Raw genomic sequence first — 20166 nt, forward strand, 5'->3', positions numbered from 1 at the left:
CCCATCTGCTTCTCCACCCCTCCTCCTCTCCTTCCTCTCTGTCTCTCTCTTCCCCTCCCACAGCCGAGGTTCCATTGGAGCAAAGATGGCCCGGGCGCTGGGGATGGCTCCTTGGCCTCTGCCCCAGGCGCTAGAGTGGCTCTGGTCGCGGCAGAGCGATGCCCCAGAGGGGCAGAGCATCGCCCCCTGGTGGGCAGAGCATCGCCCCTGGTGGGCGTGTGGGTGGATCCTGGTCGGGCGCATGCGGGAGTCTGTCTGACTGTCTCTCCCCGTTTCCAGCTTCAGAAAAATACAAAAAACAAACAAACAAACAAAAAGTAAGTACAACCGATGAAGGTTAAATCAGAGATAAAATGTTAAGTTCCAATTTTTCCAAGAAACTGAAAGCTGGGAAATCAACATTTTATAGGAACAAAAATTATAGCTATAAAATCTGTTTTTTAGAAAAAAATATAATTTGCCAGTAGACATTCATGACTGTTTACTTAACATTTTATTCTCTTTAGGTATAAATGTGCACAGATATTTATGATGCTTTGTTTTTCTAAATCTAAATATATTTTCCCAAACCTAGCTCTGCACTCCTGCTTGCTAAAGTTGACCAGTCAGTCATACCAGACATGCTTAGTGAACATCTCTCCTCGTTTCCAGGACTGTCCAAGCATCTTAAGGTTCGCACACTGAATATTTGGAGCTACACTTCTGGTCTTCAGTCCGTCATGCTCACCACTGACATGCCCTGGCTCACATGAACCATTCAAATACCTGATATCCAGTTTCCTACCTGACAATCTTGGGAAGCAAATACTTTCACTGTAGCCCTAACTCCAAAAACAGCCTTCATCTCCTACCTTTCTGATCAATTGAAATTAATTTCATTCTTTGCACTTGAAACACAGGATGTTTTGCTTCCCTTTCCCATATATACACACCTGCTCAAGTTTTAAAAATACACTTCTTTTTTCAAAATATGAGAGTAAAAAACAGTTCATTTTTCTTCCTCTGGTGACTTAACAGCACAAGGAAAAGAAAAAATATGGGTAATTATTTTTCTTAAAAGTTCAGTTTCTGACATATGTTAAAAATCTAGATTTCTAATTACTTATTTGAGCCCTGTGTTATAAAAATGGAAATATAAGTTGACTCAAGATTTTGTCAAAATCTTACTGAGTTCCTTTAATCCTTGTTTGCTTGTTGATGTGTTAAATTACAATTGTTGAAGGCTCCCCCAAAGGACAAGCTTGCCTCACTTCCAGGCAAACTTGGCCATGGGCGGAAGGGATTCTGGATGTGGGCTGAAAGATAGAATAAAAAACGATGTCACGTCTAGTGGCTGTATAAACAGTGTCTTTTTTTCTTTTTAAAATTACTTGAGAAAGGCATCCCAGGAAATCATTGGTCTTGAGGATTTTATACTGGATACCTATTATTTATATCTAGGGTGATAAAAGCATTTAGAAGAAGGAAGTCTCAGTTATATCTAATTTGTAGCTTTCAGGGATGAAGTGCTGCTTGTGTACTAGGGAAAATTGGCACAGTAACACAAATTTGTGTATAAATTGATTATTCTCCTTATGCCCCCTCAGGAAAGATGGCGAGGGAAGGCCCAACCTAAAGAACATCTGCCTTCTTGGGAAATACAATGCAAAGAAATGGTTCCTTAGAAGAACAGAAGGGGTCCCACAGAATGGTGTAACCAGAATTGCTGCCGTTACTGCCACCCTGGAAATATCAGCTAGCCCAAGGACCAGAGATAGCCAACTCTAAGAATAAGCCAGAACAACCACCGCCACTAAATGGTACAAAACTTAAGCCAAGTCAGAAGTGCTTTTGAATGGAATAGCTGGACCCCTGTTGCTCGTGTCTAGTTAGCTCATCAGGATTCTCTGTTCATTTCATTAACCTCATAGTAACATAGCATCATATCTTACTTGGCTGAATTGCTTGAATTGGAATATGCTATAACTCTTAGGAAGCCAGGGAGATAATATTTTTTTGTAATTTAATGCAATTTCTATATTAAATTCATGATTTTTCAGAGCAGCAGAGAATAATGTCAAATTGGAATTGGACCCTCCTTTTTTTTTTCTGGATTGTGTCTAAGGAGTTTAGTTAATTCCACAGCAAGGTATGTAGGGGAATGGGGAGGAAACTGTTCATCAGTATCCCTTGAGATATTCATCATCCAGAATATTTATCTATCACTGATTACAAGATCGCTTTTGTCTTTCTGGCTTCTGAGGGTCTGGATGATCTCTGCTGTGTCTATAACACAGATGGTGACTTGGAAATATCTATGGTCTGTCTAAGCACTCATTTGTATGTGGGCATATCACTTCTCTAGGATTCTGCCTGGGGAAAATGCACAGAGCCTCACTCTCTGGGTCAAGCCTCTTTCCATCCCTCTTACTCTCGTCTGGAGGAATCTGTTCTCTTGTTACTGCAAAGATCCCACCTTCCTTCAGAGACATAACCTGGTTCCTAAGGGAACTCCAACTCAGGACTTACTTTTATAATGGCTTAGGTTTCCGTTTTCTCATAACCATGGGTTTTTCTCAAAATCAGTCATAAATGTCAAATGGCTTAATTTAGAACCTGTTGATAAGACTTTGTCTGCATCCTTTGACATTTCAGGTATGTATGTTTACGTAAGACATAGTTCCAGACAGTTCACATAACATTCTTTTGGCCGTATTTCATAGGCTAGTGGGCCTTGCACCTGCTCCAGGTTTCAGGCAGTTGACTTGATTCTTGTCTCCTGCCCTGCACATGGAGTTTTGGTTCCCATTACCCTGCAGTAGGCAAAGCCTAGCTTCATCCAGACCCAGACCCAGCAGGCTCTGGCTCCGGCCCCTGATTACTAAATTGCTACTGTGATTTTCTGTTGCCTTTCTGTTCCATAGAGATATTTTTCTTGTTTTGAGTTTTCCATGTTACGATCATTCTTCTGTTTTTTAAACTTTATTTTCCCATTGTATTTAGAGTTGATAGTGAAATTCAAGCCTACGCTGATCCTAATGTCATCCCGACCCTTAGTCCCAACTTGTGGGTTTCTGGTTGTCCAGCTCTCAGAGTGAATTTAGAACTGTGCACATGAAGACCCAAAATAGGTAAGCAGGTCAATACTCTATCCTGTCCACAGTCCATTTGATCCAAGGAAGAAAATTAGATGTCATTGTGTTCTATAACATACTTTGCTTAAGATGAAAGAACAGAATTAAGTACTAAAATGTATTTTTTATAATGAAGATCTTGCTAAAAAAAAAAGAAAAGAAAAGAAAATTCCAAGAAAGGTTGTGATTAAATTATCTTAAAGAATATTTCCAGGCATGGGCTTGCCTTGGAGAATTTGCTGTGGTGTCTAATGTGTCTAATTGCATTCAGAGTTCACACTTATATGCAGATAACTGAGTAGACAGTCAGTGGGTCCATGGTTTAGAACCTCATTTCCTACTTGAACATTCACAACATGTGGTGATGGCAGGCAAACCACTGAACCCTCTCCAACATAAAATGGAGATAGTATTCCTTATCAATACATGGTATGATCATGAAGAACAAATGAACCATAACCAAGTGGTGCTACAAATCTATGTTTTAAGACTAATCTTTGCACATCCACCACAGGTCAAATTGTAGCTTTTGTTGCATTTGTTTCAAACAAGAATAAATAAATTACTAAGTATTTAACTCAAATATCTAGAAAAATAACTAGAATGATACCATAAATAAATATTAAAATTTTTAACCAAAAAATCTCTTTTGTTTAAAATATTAATAAAAATAAAGCATGATTTTAAATATCTCATTTTACTAAAGTTAATGCTCAAAAATGATAATATCTATGTACTTTCTTTTTTCTTCATAAAATCATATTAGGAACAATGTTAAGATAAACCCTTGAAACTATAGATAAAATGAGGATTTTTTCCCCTAAGATTATAACCATAAAAATAACATAGAAGACATAGCCAACATAAATAAATCCAATACTGAAAAAAAATCATCAATTCTCAATGCTCCAAAATTTCCTTCTGGTGCTGTGATTCTGGCCAAAGCATCAAAGATCAGATAATCTTACATACATTATGACTTTTCCAGAGATTCCAAAAATGGAAAGAAACTGTCCAACAAATTCACTATTGTTTTTAGTTTCCAGTGATAAGATGGTCTTCTTGCTGATAAATTATTAAAACTATTATCAGAGTGCATTATTATTGCTGAAAAACTAGAACAATATTCAAATGTCAATGGAATAGAATAGTCAACAGCAATAACAACAAAAAAGAGGAGTTAGGCCTGACCTGTGGTGGTGCAGTGGATAAAGCGTCAACCTGGAAACACTGAGGTTGCTGGTTCAAAACCCTGGGCTTGCCTGGTCAAGGCACATATGGGAGTTGATGCTTCCTGCTCCTCCTCCTTCTCTCTCTCTCTCTCTCTCTCTCTCTCTCTCTTTCTCTCTCTCCTCTCTATAATGAATAAATAAAATCTTTAAAAAAAGGAATTAGAGAGAAAATATTCATAAAGCATAAAAGGCTTTAAGATACTAAGAAATCTATCAAAATGAAAACAAATCATTAAGAAAAACAATTTTAAAATATTAGTGAAAGGTATATATGCAAGCAAAACAAGTAATAAAAATATTATTTTAGAAAAATTCACAATAGAAAGATTATAAATTTTTACAAAATTAGAAGGCAACCTTCTTCAAGGATTTTTATGGTATATAATAAACTAATTTTAAAACTAATATGAGTGTATAACATCCAGAAATAGCCACAAATCTAATAGTGGTATGGTCCTAACAGGTGTAAGGTTTTTTATAGTTATAATTAAAGCAGCATAATATTTGTACAAGAATAGATAAATGTTAGGAGAGAAATGAGAGCTGAGGTAGAGAGATTCAAGCTTATAAAGAATATTTTTCCCTTTATTTTAATGAATTTATTGTAGTGACATTGGTTAACAAAATAATGCAGGTTTTAAGGGTACAATTCCATAATAGATCATCTGTATATTGCACTGTGTATTTACACCCCAAGTCCAGTCTCTTTTCACCACCGTTTATCTTATTAAACAGATGTATATGTGTGCTCTCTCAAGAGCATGCCTCTGCCTTTCCCTTTCCCTCTTTTCTCCCCCCACAGATGCATTACCTTTGTCTTTCACTCCCCTAAGTTCCCAGAACCCTTCTTCTGCCTCTGAAACTTATTTTCTGAACTTACGCAGCCCAGCTGGCTCACTTTTACTACCTCTATGACTTTCTAAATAACCTTTCTCATAATTTGAAAAATACAGGCCCTGGCTGGTTTTCTCAGTGGGTAGCATCAGCCTGGCATGGGATGTTCCAGGTCTGATCCCCAGTCAGGGTACACATGAGAAGTGACCACCTACTTCTCTCCCCATTACTCTCCTCCTTCTCTCACTCTTCCCCTCCCACAGCCAGGGACTTGATTGGTCTGAACATGAGCCCAGATGCTGAGGATAGCTCCATTGGAACAAATCAGCCTCAGGTGCTAAAAATAGCTTGGTACTCAAGCATTGGTTCCTGATGGGGTTGCCAGGTGGATCCAAGTCAGGGTACATGCAGAAGTCTGTCTGACTATTTACCCTCTTTTCACTTAAAAAAAGAACAGCCTTATAAAGTCATATTTTGCATACATAAATTGCACATGTTCAAAGAATAATTTGATGTTTTTACATTCGTATAAACCTGTGTAATTGCCACTGTTATAAACATGATTACCTCAAATTTTTTTCTTATGCCTCTTTTATCCCTTCCTCAAGGCCATCTGCCTTCTTAGAAACCACTGATCTCCTTTCTATCATTATAGGTTGGTTTGCTTTTCATGTATTTTTATATAAGTGAAGTCATACAGTACATTGTTGTTTTAGGTTTGGCTTATTTTCACTCACTATAAGAAATTTATGTATCAATAGTCACTTCTTTTATAGCTGAGCACTATTCTATTGAATAGATGTATCATATTTATCTGTCAATGCATTGATAGACATCTGGGTCAGTGTCAGTTTTGGCTATTACAATAAAAGAATTATGTAAAATTCTTTGTGTGGACAAAGGTTTTTATTTCTCTTAGGTATACATTTATGAGTGGAGTGGCATGGTCAAGTTTTTAAGAAACTACTAAATCATTTCCAAAGGTACTTGTACTACCAGGAATAAATTAGAGTAAATCTCTGCATCCTCTTGAAATAAATTGGTGCAGCCAAGTTATTTTATTATAGTAATTATACCAGGTATGCAGTGGTTCTTCATTTGGTTTTAATTTAAATTTTTCTTATGACTAAGGATGTTAAACACTTTTTTCCTGGAATTTATATCTATTTTGTATGGAAAATTTCAGTTCAGATAGTGTGTTCATTTTTATTTTTTTATGTATTTTTATTGAGTTTTGAGAGCTCACTCTATATTCTGGAAGTACTTTATCAGATAAACTATTTCTAAATATTTTCTTACCATTGTGGTTTATCTCTTAACTTTCTTAGAGCAGAAAAATTTTGTTTTTCAAAGAGAAGAAGAAAGCTTCTAATATGAATGATAAGGACCAAAACATACAGACATAAAGTGACCTGAAGAGAAATTAATGCAGGAAGAATAAAAAGAAATTTAAATCTTGTCTAGTATTAATATTCTTATAGAGATATGAAAATATATTACATTTATTAAAAATAGAATACTAGAAAATATAAATAGAGAACAAAAAAGAAATCTTTGTGTTTGAAAATATGATAACTGGAAAAAATTCTTTTAAAAAACAAAAGGAACAAAAATAAATTTGAGAAAACATCCCAGAAAAACAGAGAAATGGGAAAAAAAAGAAATATATAAGAAAATTAGAGGTCCATGATCTGTATAATAGAAATTTCAAAAGAGAAAGAGAGAGAACAGAAAAAGATACAAAATACATAACACAATAATTTAAGAAAAGATTCCAGAACTGAATTAAAAAGACACATCAAGTGCCCAGCTCAGTGGTTGAAATTAGTTCCATACCAAGGGTTATCATTGTGACATCTCAAAACACTTAATACAAAGAAGAAATTCTATAAGCTTACAAAGAGAGAGGGAGGGTGGGAAGGGAGAAGAGAGAGAGAGGACAGTCTTCAAAATTTTAAAGTAAAATTATTTCCAACTATACAATTCTATAACCAGGCTAAACACACACACACACACACACACACACACACACACACACACACACGGATGGAATAAAGACATTTTCAGAAATGCTGAAGTTCAAAATATGTACCATTGCTGCATTTTTCTCAAGAAGTTGCAAGTTTTGCTCTAGCAAAAAAGATAAAGAGCACAATCAATAAAGAGGAGGTTACAATAAAGATAATTGGAGGTCCCACAGAGGAGCTTGATGAGTTAATTCAGAACGGCGGCTGTGCGCTTCAGAGCAGAGTGACTGGAGGAGTACAGGTGCATCTGAGCAGTTTGAGGTTAACAACAACAATAAAAGACACAGAAATGTCCCATATACCCCCTGCAGGTGCATAGCTTCCCGATGATCAATATCACCCACCGGATTGATACATTTGTTACCAAGGATGAACCTGCACTGACACAATGATCGCTCCAAGTCCATAGTTTACTTTAAGGTTCACTTCTGGTGTTGTTCATCCTATTAGTATGGCCAAATGTGTGATGACATATATCTATCATTATAATATCATACACAGTACTTTTACCACTCTAAAAATCTTCTGTGTTCTACCTATTTATTGCACTCCCCTCTGCCCACCCTCCAGTCACTACTGGTCTTTTTTCTGTTTCTTTAATTTTCCCCTTTCCAAATGTCATGTTGCTGGATTCATATAGTATGATACAGCCTTTTCAGATTGGCTTATTTCACTTGGTAACATTTACATAGGGTTCCTCCACGTCTTTTCATGGTTTGATAGCTTTTTTTTTTTTTTTTTTTTTTTTTTAGCAATGAATAAATTCCATTGTTTGGATGTTTATTTATCCCTTCATATACTAAAGAACATCTTGGTTGCTTCCAAATTTTGGAAATTACAAAAATCCATGCATTGGTTTTTGCTTGGACTCTAATATTGCTTTGCAGACTTGATGATAGAATATCAATGTGACCCTTGCCCAGATTCTTCTCTATACTCACCATGCGGGGGTAGAGTTCCTGCTATTTACTCTAGACCCACCTTCCTGGGTCATTCATGGGCTTTCCTTTAATTCAACAGAAGTATTTCATTTTTTTTTTAAATTTAAGTTTCAATTATAGTTGACATACAATATTATATTAGTGTCAGGTGTACAACATGGTAATTAGATATTTACATAACTTACAAAATGATCACCCTGATAAGTCTAGCACCCATGTAGCGCTGTATATAGTTATTACAATATCACTGACTATACAGTGGTACCTTGAGATATAAACAGACCAACATACGGATATTTTAAGATACGAGCTGCAACTCCCTTCGTATTTTTGTTCCAGATTCGAGCGAAATTCCAAGATACGAGTCTTCATTCGGAAAGCTGCCTCTAGTTGGTGCATTGGCACATGGGTCCAGTATCAGCAGTTTGATATATGAGTTGACTGACTTACGAGCTCAGTTACAGAACGAATTAAATTTGTATCTCAAGGTACCATTGTATTCTCTATGTTGTACATATTTATCTTCCTAACAATTTTTGTGGTAGACCAAGAAAAAATTAGAAGTTGAAAATACAAACAGCCCATTCTCCCTTCTCATATTCCTTCCCAGTGTCCAGTACTTAGCCCACACCAGTGACCTGACTCAGAGAGCCTCAGGTTCCCAACCCTCCCTCAGAGCTTTGCTACTAACTTTTCTGGGAGTTCTTACAAATGGCCAAGAAAACTGAACCTAGAGCATGTCTTCTCCTGGGAGCTTTTCTCTAACAATAACAAGCCTGTCCTTTGATTATACAGCTATATTTGTGATTCCTACTAGAGAGTAATCATGTTACAAATTAATTTATTTCTAAAAGTTGTTAAAATGCTAAAACATTTAATTTAGTAATTAAAATGAATTAAATATGCCAAAATAAAAATCCTTACCAATTTTAGATTCAGAAAGTATATATTTCTAAGTTTCTTTTAAATCTTTATGCATTTTTGTCAAAATAAAGATAATATAAAAAACAATATTTTTTTTTGTGACAGAGACAGAGAGAGTCAGAGAGAGGGACAGATAAAGACAGACAGACAGAAAAGGAGAGAGATGAGAAACATCAATTCTTCGCTGTTGCACCTTATTTGTTCATTGATTGCTTTCTCATATGTGCCTTGACTGTGGGGGGGGGGCTACAGCAGACTGAGTGACCCCTTGCTCAAGCCAGCAACCTTGGGCTCAAGCTGGTGAACCTTGCTCAAACCGGATGAGCCTGCACTCAAGCTGGCGACCTCAGGATCTCAAACCTGGATCCTCCGCGTCCCAGTCTGACGCTCTATACACTGCGCCACTGCCTGGTCAGACTAAAGTATTTTTAAATGTATAAAATACTAAAAAAGAAAATATACTTCATATATTTTATGACTACTGAAGTGGTACATCAATATAAAGTGTTCATTATTATTTACAAATCTCCCAAAGAGCGATGAGTCTAAGCTTCTATTGTTGTTTGGCTTCCTACAACCTATTTATTCAGATTTTCATAAACTTTTTCTTTAAATTTGGTTTAATATTGATGTTTGGGTAGTAAAGTCTTCTTTCAAGTCAAAAATACATACCCTAATCAATAAATCCCCGACATTTATTTCTGTCTTTCAGTTTACCCACTTTTTTTTGTTTGTTTGTTTTCTGAAGTTGGAAATGGGGAGGCAGTCAGACAGACTCCCACATGTGCCCGATGGTAATACACCCAGCATGCCCACCAGGGGGCGATGCTCTGCCCATCTGGGGCATTGCTATGTCGCATCCAGAGCCATTCTAGCACCTGAGGCAGAGGCCATGGAGCCATCCTCAGTGCCTGGGCCAACTTTGCTCCAATGGAGCCTTGGCTGCGGGAGGGGAAGAGAGAGACAGAGAGGAAGGAGAGGGGGAAGGGTGGAGAAGCAGATGGGCACTTCTCCTGTGTGCCCTGGCCGGGAATCGAACCTAGGACTCCTGCATGCCAGGCCGATGCTCCACCACTGAGCCAACCAGCCAGGGCCAGTTTACCCACTTTTGATTAGTCTTTTTTCCCCTTTAATAGCCAGTCACTGTTAAAATTGAGGATATTTCTCAGGAAGAGCAATACTTGGCTAAAGGACAAGGTAGGTAACAAATACAGAAAGCTGTGAGCAGAAATATTGGAGAATTCTCTTTCTGCCAAATCCATTGACTTTAGACACGCACAGCCTGAAACCAAACAGGTAAGTGTTTTCCCCAAAAGATACCATTGTGAAATCTCACTTCAGCTGAGCCGATAAACTGTTTAAATAGCACTCTGTGAGGAAACAAGATTATTAAAACAAATTCTGATGAAGAACAGATTGTAAAGAAAAAGAGGGTTACTCTCTAGAGTTTAGAGCCCAATATTCCCTGGTTCCCACTAAGGCCATTCATTGTAACATCTTTACTTTCAGAAGGAGCTGAAGTTCTCTGCTGGGCAGTGCTCAGCTCATTATCTTGCAGAGCAAAGGAGCCCCTATCTGCCTTGTGGCTATTTCTGTAGCGCATTACAAATAGATTCTTTTCAAAGTAGTTTCTGTTACAAGTTTTCACTATCTTCTTCACCATCCCATGCAGACTTATGCAATAAGACAATATTGAAGAACTGTTTCTTGAAGTTGGCTAAATTCATTATTTTATCTCAGATAAAACCTAATCTTAACCTCTGACCTCCATCCAGCATTGGCACTGTGAACAGCACACCAGGAAGACGAAGAAGTTCAACAGCCTCTTAAAACAAAGCAGTGTTCTTTCTGAAGTACCGTTTGCTGCGATGAGAAGTGATTATGAATTTTAAAGGTTTTGTAACTACAGTGGTACCTTGAGATACGAATTTAATTAGTTCTGTACTCGAGCTCATAAGTCAGTCAACTTGTATATCAAACTGACGATACTGGACCCATGCGCCAACGCGCCAACTAGGGGCAGCTTCCCAAATTATGACTCGTATCTCAAAATTTCGCTTGATCTCGAACAAAAATATAGACCGAGTGGCAGCTCGTATCTTAAAAAAATTAGTATGTTGGTCTGTTCGTATCTCAAGGTACCACTGTATAGTATTAGCATTACTTTGTGAAGCATTTTAGTCAAATTTTAAAGTTAGCAAAATTTCATCACCTTTTCCTAAATTTTAGTCAATGAGATTTGGAAATTCAAAAATATTTGCCAAACTGTGCAGTTCTGTAAGGCCAGTAGCCATGGCCACCAACACAGCCACTTGGCTCCTGCAGGTTTGCATTTGATTTGGACAGAGGGTAATGAAACAATGGAGCCAAGAACTGGTAGGTCATTACCTTTAATCCTAGTTTGCACCCAGCAGATAAGAAATACACACAGTGGGAAAACACATCCCTTTCCATTCAGGGCTCCCAAAGCCACTGACTCATCCGAGTTTCCTAGAATCAAAGCTTACTACCTCACCAGCCTTATTCACCTCTGTTCCCCATCTCCTTCACTCTGCACAAACTGCACAAACTGGCTTCTCCTTCAGCACTCCGCCGTCTTAGCTGCTTCTCCTCTGTAGCGCTAATTTCAGGAACCAAGAGAGCAAGCCCCTGGTCTTTTCCATTTTATAGTGTAGAAATCAAAACCTTTAATCCAATATACAAATAAGGAAGTCTCTGTTACAAGCCACTTATCTGAGGCATAAATGGGATTCCTCATAAGAGTGCACCATCCCACATCATGCAACAGTCAAGAGTATGGGGAAAAGTTTAGTATTGAGAAGATCTTAGTATTAAAAGGATGGGAAAGGCTTAGTCTTAAAACTAAACCTTAGGCTATAATGACTTTGCCTGCTTACAACCTGTCCCCCACATCCAATGCAAACTATAAGCGAGCAAACTTATATATCATATTTACAAACTTATTTGACCAACAAGTTCACTGCCTCTATGGACTAGCTTGTACTATATAATATTCTATTTCTCCATTGTAAACTCTTGAATCTAAAAGAAGAGTCAGGCTCACAAAAACAGAGATTAGAAGAATGGTTGCAGGAGCTAAGGGATAAGAAGAATTAGACGATGTTGGTCAAAGGGTACAAATGTCTAGTCATAAGATGAATAAATTCTGAAGATCTAATGCACAGCATGGTGACTAGTGTTAATAATTGTTGGGCAGATAAAATATAAATATATTACACTCATTTTGTTAAAGATGGCACTGCCCACATGGAAGCCTGTTGCCCACAGGTTATTGCTTGGGATGGGCGTGATTATGTTAATATGTGTTGGGGGAGAGCTTTCACGCCAAAAGGTTTTAAAAGAGAAGAGTGATTGAATTCTAGGAGGAAGGCAGAGAGCAGGGAGGAGAGCAGAGAATGGCCACGTGGAGGCCAGGAGAAGCAGTCAAGATGGTGGAGTGTTGAGGGAAAAGCCAGTTTGTGAAGAGTTTGTGCAGAGAGAAGGAGATGGGGAACAGAAATGAATAAGACTGGTGAGCTAGAAACCTTTGAATCTAGGAAACTCGGATAAGTCAGTAGCTTTGTGAGCGCTGCATGAGTGGGTTTTGGAGCCCAGTGAGTGTTTTTACTAGCCCACCTGGTGCAAGCTAGGATTAAAGATAATGGCCCACCAGTTAATGCCTCCATTGTTTCATTACCATCTGTCCGAATCTAATGCGAACCTTCATGGGCCAGGTGGCTGTGATGGTGGTGGTGGCTACTGGCTTTACAATAATACTGAGCTGTTGTTGGTCAAATAAGTTTGTAAATATGATATATATGTTTGCTCGCTTAAAGTTTGCATTGGGTGTGGTGGACAGGCTTTAAGCAGGCAGGGTCATTATAGCCTAAGGCTTAGTTTCCCCACAACCTTGACTGTTGCATGATATGGGATGGTGCATTCTCATGAGGAATCGCACTATGCCTCAGATAAATGACTTTGTATCAGAGACTTCCTTGTTTATATATTGAATTAAAGGTTTTGATTTTTACACTATAAAATGGGGCAGGGGAGCCCATGCTGGAGGAAAGCAGAGAAAGGCCACATGGTGAAGCAGAGAAGCAGCCAAGATGGCAGAGTGCTGAAGGAGAAGCCATTTTGTACAGAGTTTATGCAGAGAAAAGGAGATGGGGAACAAAGGTGAATAAGGCTGGTGAGCTAGAAACCTTTGATTCTAGGAAACTTGGATAAGTCAGAGGCTTTGAGAGCCCTGAATGGAAAGGGAAATGTTTTCCCACTGTGTGTTTTTACTTGCCTGCCGGATACAAGCTAAGATTAAAGGTAATGGCCTACCAGTTCTTGGCTCCATTGTTTCATTACCGTCTGTCCAAATTAAATGTGAACCTGCATGGGCCAGGCAGCTGTGATGGTGGCCGTGGCTACTGGCTTTACAGTTTTATACTTGAAATCTTCTTTTTTTTTTTATATTCTCCTATTGTGTAGTTTGTCTTTTTATTCTGTTCTTTTTTTTTTTTTTTTTTCATTTTTCTGAAGCTGGAAACAGGGAGAGACAGTCAGACAGACTCCCACATGCGCCCGACTGGGATCCACCCGGCACGCCCACCATGGGGCGACGCTCTGACCACCAGGGGGCGATGCTCTGCCCATCCTGGGCGTCGCCATGTTGCAACCAGAGCCACTCTAGCGCCTGAGGCAGAGGCCACAGAGCCATCCCCAGCGCCCGGGCCATCTTTGCTCCAATGGAGCCTCGGCTGCGGGAGGGGAAGAGAGAGACAGAGAGGAAAGCGCGGCGGAGGGGTGGAGAAGCAAATGGGCGCTTCTCCTGTGTGCCCTGGCCGGGAATCGAACCCGGGTCCTCCGCACGCTAGGCCGACGCTCTACCGCTGAGCCAACCGGCCAGGGCTGAAATCTTCTAAAATTAAAATTTGTCAAAGAAAAACAGCCCTGTGAGCTGATACATGGGTTAAATAACTTCATTGGAGTTATCATTTCACAAGGTGTGTGTGAATCAAATCTCACTTAACTACACAGAATTTTGTCAATTAGACCTCAGTGAAAATTAGAAAGAGATTTTTAAATCTCTTGTCTTCATTTTAGAATATCTAGTTTTTAAAAACAGGAAATTGTCTCTTTGAGGAAAGTAACTTCATGTTATACTTGATGAGCTAGCACTCAAACTCGGAAAATTCAAGCTTTTTCCTGTTAACTGCTGCTACTATTTATTGCAAAAGTTGATCTGCCAAGGAAGCAGGTTCTCACCTGCCACTGAGCTGGTGAGTGCCATTTAACTGTGTGAGTTCATTCAAAAATATTTGTTGAACTCTTATTGTAATTCAGGTATTAAATAAGATGTAGATGTTGTTTTCATGGCTCTTAACTGTTGGGCAGGGGCAAAATACAAGAAGTTAAAAGTAATATGAAAGGGGGGCAGAAGGAGAGGAGAAAAGAGAAACAAATATGTGGCAATAAAAAATAATTTGACTTTGAGTGATGGGCACACAACTCAATCAACAGTTCAAAACTACAGAGAGAGATGTTCATCTGAAACCTATGGACTCATAATCATTGTCATTCCATTAAATTTAATTTATAAATAAAAAAATCCTTTAAAAAGTAATATGGCTGAGTAGTATTCCATAGTATATATGTACCAAAGCTTTTTAACCCGCTCGTCCCCTGACGAACACTTGGACTCTTTCCAGATCTTTGCTATAGTGAACAGTGCTACCATAAACATGGGGGTGCATTCTCCTTTTGAAACAGTCCTATGGTGTTCTTTAGGGTATACTACTCAGCCATAAGAAATTATGACATCAGATCAATTACAATAACATGGATGGACCTTGATAACATTATACTGAGTGAAATAAGTAAATCAGAAAAAACTAAGAACTATATGAATCCATACATAGATGGGACATAAAAATGAGACTCAGAGACATGGACAAGAATGTGATGGTAACTCGGGGGAGGGGGAGAAGGGGAGGGAAGAAAGGAAGGGGGAGGGGGAAGGGGAGGGGCACAAGAAAACCAGATAGAAGGTGATGAAAGACAATTTGACTTTGGGTGAAGGGTATGCAACATAATCAAATGTCAAAATAATCCTGAGATGTTTTCTCTGAACATATGTACCCTGATTTATCAATGTCACCTCATTAAAATTAATTAAAAAAGTAATATGAAGAATTATTTAGTTTTGAATTGAATAAATTACTTGAAACAGATATGTAAGATGCATGAGTGGATGCAGAACAGAAGTTAGCATTTTTTAGGCTGATAAGACTCCTCAAGGAACATTTGAAGTCAAAAGTTTAATAAGTGGGTACTGTTAAGAAATTAGGATTACTATGCACTAAATGCTTGGACCCACAATTCATATGCTGGACTCATAATCCCCAATGTGATGGTATTAGGCGATGGAATCTCTGGGAGATGATTATATCATGGGGGTGAAGCGCTCATGAATGGGATTAGTGCCCTTTAAAATGATCCCAAAGAATTCTCTCACCCTTTCTGCTATGTGAGCACAAAGGGAAAAGATGACCATCTATGAACCAGGAAGCAGGCTCTGCAGAGACACATAATCTGCCAGCACGTTGACTGTGGACAACCCAGCCTTCAAAACTGACAGAAATAAGTTTCTGCTGCTTATAAGCCACCTGGTCTATGGTATTCTGTTATAGCAGTTTCAACTAAGACAGTGATTGACAGAATCATTTCAGAAAGAACAAATAACTTTCATACAAGAGCCTCGCCTGTTTGAAAAAATGAAGTCAGATGTTGGTGGACTATGAGCTAGGGTAGGCTATGCCTGTAGATGAATAACAACTTTGACCCACATTTGACTTACAGAAAAAAACATTCTCCTATTATCTCTGCATGATGCTGATCTGTTTCCCAGTACTCAGGAGCAGTGATTACCTGGAATAGCTCTTTCCCCTCGGTACAGAGAGGCATTTTAAATTTGATGCAGAATTCACATCTTGCCATCGCAAAGACTCCTATACAGATGCCTATTGTGTTACCTAGAGATGCAGAAATGGGAACAGATAAATAACCTCTCTGTAGAATTTTGCAGTACTGTTCAAAGATTAATTTCCTTGCATTTCCATAGAGAGAAGATGTAAAAAGGAATAAAAATGAAGCTACAATTCAAAAGAGTAAGGAAAAAAGAGATATATACTTTAAATTAGAGTGTTTTTAAACAATTCACTTTAGAACCTGGCCAAGAACTAAAGTTCCCAAAATTCTAATAATTAAGGACTTGAAAAAATACCAGATGCTGAGGGGGAGGGAGATTTTTTTTTCCTGTTTTCTCTCACAGTAAAGCCATGGACCTTAGCTTTCCTGACTTTTTTTTTATCTCTGTTAGTTTCCTCTGTATTTTGGGGTCAGAAAATTTTGGCTGAATGAAGTTACTTTTTATTGACACTACCTGTTCTCATAAGTCTAAAGGCTATGACTTTCTATATCTAAAATTTATTCTCTTCATTATTAGGAATTCTAGAAAGACATAATAATTTTGTCCTGAGGATCACATTTCTTAGATATTTATAATCAGTTATCTTTCTTTTTTTTTGTTGAGAACTAATTTTAGTGGCAGAATTATATGCATATATTCCTGTATCTTTGAACTTTACTCATTGTCCTAATTCCACAAAAGGACTATTTGTAACCTAATTATGCAAAATTATTGGTGACTCAATGTCAGATCAGGAAAGGATGCTATGTATTTGGCATATGATCACATAGTCACCCATTAATTAGATGAGAAAGTGTCATGTGCTAGCACCTATTAACAGAGACATCCTCATCTCTATCAGTACCATATATATTAAGGAGTTATCTTGAAATAAAAAATACTTTCAAGTAGATTATGAGTGAGTATTACATATAACACACCCATCTCACACATTGGAAACTGACGAAAAGCTATTGAGAGAGCTGGTAATGACAGACTTCAGCATCCATCATTCATCTTCAGTAAACAACACCAAAAGTCAAGCTAGGAGCTCAGATTAGCTGCTGTTCTCAGCACTGAATATAGGGAACATAATGGTCCCCACAAAACTCACCTGCAGGGACTGATTCTGCCATTGTCATTACTCACTATTTATGACTCTGAACTGGATTTTCCAAAGTTAGGGGTAGTTCTGAACACATCTATTGATAATCACTTTGTCATCTCTGTCAAAATAACCTAACGGTAATTAAATTTTTACTACAGTATGTGCCAGACAAGTCTTTCCCAAAATGTGGAACTCTTACCTCATGTAGTACGTTATTAGGTTTTAGGTAGCACATAGTTCCACTTTAAAAACAATCTATGTTAAGGTTCCAGAACATGGTGATGGAGTAGGTGGACATTCAAACTGCCGCCTTCCAATCATCTGGAAAAACCAATTTAAGACTAAACAAAGAGAAGTCTATAACCAAGGTTCACAGAGGAAGCCACAACGAAACTGGTAGAAAGGGCAGGGACATGAAGAGGGCTGCCCTGTTCCCAGAAGTAAGCGGTGCCAGAGGATCCACAAGAACCCTCACTGTGAGGAGAGTGGCACTGAGAGGTGTGGATCCTCAGCCCCAGGCCTGAAGCCCCAGCTTAGAGCCCCAGAGCCTAGAAGAGGCACCTGGACAGTATTTAATGGTGAAAAGAGCTGTGTTACTGTTTTTGAGAAAGAGACAGAAGTCTCAGACCCGGACTCCATCTTAAAGGGCCCATGCAGATAACTTCCTTCACAGCCACTTACCCGTGGCTTCAGTAGCAGGGAGAGCTGAGAGGACTGGAGATGTGAGAGGAGAGTGTAAACTCAGAGGCCCAGGGAAAGATACTGTGGGGGAAGGCCATCCTGCGCAGAGTCATTTCCCAATACTAAGGTGGCCATTTTTTCTGGGAGAAGCGGCACCTTTCCACGGAACCAGCAAAGGGAGGCAATTACCCCACCCACCAGAGTCCTCCCTGCTCCTCAGGGCTAAGGGTCACTCAGAAGCAGGGAGCACATCAGGGACACAGGTTTTGGGTGTGGAGGCCTGAGCTACACCACCCTACCCCATACTGCTGAGTACTTGCTGGAGGGCAGACAGGCCATCGGCAGCATCAGCTCACAGGAGGCAGGTTGGGGTAGTTGCTGCGGTAGCATGTGGCGACGCACCCACATGTTTAGCGGCAGGGGAAGAGCTTGGTGTGCCTCTGGATCTCAGAGGCCATAACCACTGGTCTCCTGTGACCACATCCAACTGAGGTCTGAAAAAAAAGTCAGAGTAGAATGACACCTGAGGCCAAGGGACAAGCCACACCCACTACCCTTCCTAATCCCTGAATTACCATGCTGATTTCAACAAGCAGCCAGCAGTAAGAGGCTGCAGAAAGTGGAACTCAGGAGAACTTGAACTTTTAAGCTGACTTTGCCCAGGCCAAGAGTAGATAAAAGTCAGCCAAGGAGTGCCACTGATATTTACAATAGTACCTGGAACCAGCAGAGGCAACCACAAACTCTTGATCACCTGTGGCTCCAAGAAGGTTTGCTAAGGGCCATCATAGGCAGTGACCCCCACTGGTCTGTGCCAGGTTCCTGCCAGGGAGGTCCAGGGCTGACATCCAGAGGCCAGATGCAGAGAGCATCAGTTCAGGACCCAACAACCCTTGTTATAGTGGTATCTTAAGGAAGGGTTCCTCTCACCTGAACCAGCTAAGGCACAGAAAACACCAACACAAACAGCAAAAAGAACAGTAGCTACAGACAAGTAGCCCACAGCAGATTATAAACAACAGCTGATGCCAACCCAAGAATATCTAGAAACAACACAATTGGAAACTAGAGGCAGCTAGCTACACAAACAGCACACTCAAAGGAGGAGTCTATACACAGACAAAATGAGAAGACAGAGAAATATAATACAAATGAATCAAAAAGACAAATCCCCAGAAAAAGAATGGAAGGAGATAGAAATAACCAAACTACCAGATGCAGAGTATAAAACAATGATTTTCAGGATGCTCAAGGATCTTAGAATTACAATGGATGGACATAATGAGCAACTAAGTAAAGAGATAGCAAGCATCAAAAAGGACATTGAGATCATAAAAAAAGAATCAGTCAGAAATGACAAATATAATGTCAGAAATAAAGATTGCACTAGAAAGAATTAACAGCAGGCTGGATGAAGCAGAAGACCAACTCAGTGATTTAGAGGACAAGATAAACAAAAACACATAAGCAGAGCAGTAAAAAGAAAAGAGGCTCAAAAAGTCTGAGGAAACTCTAAGAGAGCTCTGTGACAACATGAAGAGAAACAACATCCGCATTATAGGGGTTCCTGAAGGAAAATAAAAAGAACAAGGGATAGAGAACCTGTTTGAAGAAATCATAGCTGAAAACTTTCCTACATTGATGAAGTAAAAAGTCACACAAGTTCAAAAAGCACAGAGAGTGCCATTAAAGAGGAATCCAAAGAGGCCTACACCAGGACACATCATAATTAAAATACCAAAGTTAAAAGACGAAGAAAGAATACTAAAAGCTGCAAGAGAAAAGAAGTTAATTACTTACAGAGAAGCTCCCACAAGAATGACATCCAACTTCTCAACAGAAACACTTGAGGCTAGAAGGGATTGGCAAGAAATATTCAGAGAGATGCAAAACAAGAACCTACAACCAAGACTTCTTTATCTAGCAAGGTTATCATTTAAAATTGAAGGTGAAATAAAAAGCTTCCCAGACAAATAAAACAAAAACAAAAGAAAACCTCAAGGAATTTATTACAATCAAGCCAATACTGCCAGAAATGTTAAGGGGCCTATAGTAAATAAAGCAAAGGGGAAGAAAATCTATAAAAAAAAAGAGAATGTAGATTTAAAGAATAAAATGGCAATAAACAACTACATATCAATAATAACCTTAAATTTAAATGGATTAAATGCTCCAATCAAAAGACATAGGGTAGCTGCATTGATAAGAAAACGAGACCCATACATATGCTGTCTACAAGTGACTACCTCAAAACAAAAGATACACACTGACTGAAAATGAAGGAATGAAAAAAATATTTCATGCAAATGGAAATGAAAAAAAAGCTGGGGTAGCAATACTTATAT

Source organism: Saccopteryx bilineata, chromosome 1 (genome assembly GCF_036850765.1).
Source record: "Saccopteryx bilineata isolate mSacBil1 chromosome 1, mSacBil1_pri_phased_curated, whole genome shotgun sequence".
In the NCBI taxonomy this organism is placed as follows: domain Eukaryota; kingdom Metazoa; phylum Chordata; class Mammalia; order Chiroptera; family Emballonuridae; genus Saccopteryx; species Saccopteryx bilineata.